Genomic DNA, 4,034 nt, shown 5'->3' with positions numbered 1-4,034 from the left:
CCCTTAAGCGGGGAGGGCGTGTGCACTAATTTATCGTGCTCACATTTACTGCCTTAAACGGTGGGGGGGGTTGCATTGCTAATCTAATCGTCACATTCCATCTTTAAGCGGGGGGGCAAGTGGTTGTGCACTAAGTCTAGTCGTCACATTCACTGCTTAACGGGCGAGGTGCCCACTTAATTCTATACGTGTCACTATCACTGGCGTTAACGGGGGTTGCCAGCGTAATCTATCGTTCACATTCTCACTTGCTTAAACGAGGATGGTTGCCCAACTAATCCTATCCGCTGTCACATTTACTGCTGAATGGGGGAGTTGCACTAAATCTGATTCGTCGTGTTGTTTCACTGCTTAACGGGGGGTTTGCACTAAACTCTATCGTCAGCTGATTTCACTGCTTAACGGTGGGTTGCACTAATCTATCGTTGTCACATTTCACTGCTTAACGGCGGGTCTGCCACTAATCTATCGTTGTCACATCCAGGCTGTCCTTAACGACGGGGTTGCACTAAATTCTATATCGCTGTCAATTCAGCTGCTTAAGCGGGGGGTTGCACTAGATCTATCGGTCACACTTCACTGGCTTAAGGGGGTTTGCCACTAATCTTATTCGGTCACATTTCACTGCCTGTACGGGGGGTGCCCACTAATTCTATCGTGTCACATTCATGCGTTGAGACGGGGGGAGGGGTTGCACTATCTATCGTCACATGCGCTTAACGGTGGGGGTCCTAATCTATCCGTGTCACATTTCACAGGCTGACGGGCGGGGTTGCACTAATTATCGTGGTCATTTCACTGCTTAAGTCGGGGGCGGGTGTTGGCACTAATCTATCGTGTCACATCACCAGCTTAACGGGGTGGTGGTGTGGGTTGCACTGAATCTATCGTTCACATTCACTGCTTAACGAGGGCGTTGCTACCTACATCTATCGTGTCACATTCACTGCTTAACGGGGGGTTGCACTAATCTATCGTGTCACATTCACTGCTTAACGGGGGGTTGCACTAATCTATCGTGTCACATTCGACTGCTAACGGGGGGTTCCCCACTAATCGGATCGTGTCACAATTCACAGCTTAACGGGCGGTTTGCACTAATCTATCGTGCAGCATTCACAGCTTAACGGGGGTTGCACTAGCGTATCGCTGTCACATTCACTGACTTTAACGCAGGGGTTGCTTAATCTATAGGTGCTACGCAGTTCACTGCTTAACGGGGCGGGGGGTGGGGTTGCCCATAATCAATCGTGTCGCCATCACAGCTTAACGGGGTTGCACTTAATCTATCGCTGTCACATTCACTGCTTAACGGAGGGAGTTGCACTAAATCTAGCGTGTCACATCACTGCTTACACGGGCGGTTGCAACTAATCTATCGTGCTCACATTCACTAGCTTTAACGCAGGGGTTGCCATTAATCTATCGTGGTCACATTCACTCTTTAACGGTGCGGGTTGCCACTAATCTATCGCTGTCACATTCACCTGCTTAACGGGGTGTTGCACTATCTATCGTGTCACATCTCACTGCTTAACGGGGGGTTGCACTAATCTATCGTGTCACATTCACTGCTTAACGGGGGGTTGCACTAATCTATCGTGTCACATTCACTGCTTAACGGTCGGGGTTCACTAATCTATCGTGTCGCCGATTTCACTGCTTAACGGGGGGTTGCACTAAGTCTACTCGTGTCACATCACTGCCTTAACGGAGGCGGTTGCACTAATCTGATCGTGTCACATTCACTGCTTAACGGGGGAAGGTTGCACTAATCTATCGTGTCACAGTTTACTTACTGTGGTCGTCAGCGCCTCACCAGCGATTCCTAACATCAGGATCTCAGAGATAATGAACAGAATGAGGGCTGCAGGGTGTGGCGAGGCGGGAGCTGAGGGGGAGAGAGTTATCACGAGTTTGCCGAGCCTCCGCTTACGGAGTTTACTGACCTTGATTCAACACGCTTCACGTCGTACTAACCCATTTTTTCTTCCCGCTTTTTATCACCGTCACAAACTCTAGTTTACTATCCTCGCCTACTACTAGCTTTAAACAGATAATCGGCGAAACTATACACTTATCCGTGCGGTATGTCGGCGTTTCACCACACGATACCCTCCCCCACACACACACGCCGAACACACCGATTACGTGCTAGCTACGTACGCCAGCCGACACACCGCAGCACGGCGCCTCCGCTCACGGAAGCTCCGTAGCCAGGGTTTGATGCGTGCCGGTTACGCTTCGTCATGTCACGTCAACACGTTTACCGTCGAGCAGAGCGTGAAATGGTTAGTATTGTTACACGTGACATCTGACGGACATGTTCCTGTGATTGTGCGGGCGGGTATTACATCAAAAGAAAGGTGCAGAGATCGAAGCAAGCTTGCCCCGCCAAGGGATATACGTGAACTGTTAACAGCAGGCGCGAGCGGGGCTGGGGAAGGAGGGCGTGGGGAGGGGCAGGGAGGAGGGGTGGGAGGGCTGGAGCAGGAGCGCGGCAGGGGAGGAGGGGGTTGGGGAGGGGCGGGGAGGAGGGGGGGGGAGGGCGCTGGACGGACGGCGGTGGGGTGGCAGCGGGAGGCAGGGATGTGGGAGGGGCAGGGGAGGACGGGGGTGGCGGAGGGTATCTTTATCTCTCTCTCTCTCCCTACGCATGGCAAGATAGAGAATGAATGTACGCGAGCGACGTACGTCTGCGTGACGTATGTGTCGACATGCCAATAACATTAGCGCGTTGATCTCATTTTTCTGTTGATCTCATTTCATTTTCTTCCTCTCATTTTCTCTCTCTGCCTGCAGCGGGAGCGACAGCTGACTAGGGCCGGCTGGGTAACTAACAGTAATTGGGAGTTACTGCTGAAAGTTCGGACATCTAGCAGTGCGAGTCTAAAGGTCGTCCGAGCGAGACTCGCCGCGTCGCCGCATCCTCCGCTCATCGCCGCTGCTGCCACGGCAAACGCACGCTCGCCATGAACGATCCACCGCCGTCGTCGTCGTCGGCCGTTCCCGAACCGCGCTCGTGAACACCCATCGTTGTTCACGAACGCTCGCGAACATCGTTTGTTCCGTCGTCGTAGAAGGGACAGGCGGAGGAGGAGAGTTCCATCGCGGGGTTCCGTCCCTCGCTCGCGGGGACGCGTCGTCGAAGATGTGACCTTCCCCCCCCCGTGCTCGTGCCACGCCCATCGTCGCGAGTCCGCCTGTCCTCCCGCCCGCACGCCCACCGCGAGGATTGAGCGCGAGGAGGAGGAGGAGGAGGTGCGGCTGTCGCCCGCAGCCACCGTGAGTCTACCATCGTTCGACATGGCCAGCGGCAGTCAGGGCGCCACGCCGGCGCCCCCTGCACCGCCGCCGCCGCCCCCGCCGCAGCAGCAGCAGCACCGCATCAACGACATCTCGGGCGGTGAACGCGCGTCCCCGCCCGCTGCCGTCGAGGCAAACGTCACCGTCGCCGAGGCGACGACGAAGGACGCGGACGGTGGCGCCGCCGAGCGGCCGGTGAGCGCGATTGCCGCATCGCCATCGCGTCCAATCGGGTGCTGTGCGGGTCCGCGCTACAAGCTGATTGGTGAAGGGGACATACAGGTGTGTCGTCTGAACCACACGCGGACGGTCGTCAGTAAGATCCTGAGTTCTAAGTGGCTACGTCGGTGGGAGAGCCACCATCTTGTGCTGGGAGATAGCGACGTATACTCATCAGTGGTGAGTCCGACATCGTTGTTGTTGTTGTTGTTGTTGTTCTTGTTGTTACCTCCGCCAAGGGGTTGGCAGGATGTTATGTTTTCACCGGCGTGTGTTTGTTGGTTTGTGCGTGTACAGCCTAACTGAAAAAGTTATGAACGGATTGTCATAAAATTTTCAGGATAGGTCAGAAATCACCTAACTTAGAATTGATAAGATTTTGGTGGTGATTCGGATCCAATTAATTAATTAATTAATTAAATTTTCAGGATAGGTCAGAAATGGGGTAACTTAGAATTGATTACATTTTGGTGGTGATCCGGATCCAATTAATTAATTAATTAATTAAA

The 4,034-nt window shown here is 53.6% G+C and overlaps 1 pseudogene; it reads left to right on the top strand.

The window, feature by feature from the left end:
• The first annotated feature begins 3,490 nt into the window (after window positions 1-3,490).
• Window positions 3,491-4,034, top strand: part of LOC106818504 — a 3,681-nt pseudogene continuing 3,137 nt past the window's right edge.

Source organism: Priapulus caudatus, unplaced genomic scaffold, assembly GCF_000485595.1.
Source record: "Priapulus caudatus unplaced genomic scaffold, Priapulus_caudatus-5.0.1 Scaffold2288, whole genome shotgun sequence".
NCBI classification, from domain to species: domain Eukaryota; kingdom Metazoa; phylum Priapulida; class Priapulimorpha; order Priapulimorphida; family Priapulidae; genus Priapulus; species Priapulus caudatus.
The sequence above is the reverse complement of the archived record's forward strand: the minus strand, read 5'-3'. Positions and strand labels throughout refer to the sequence as shown.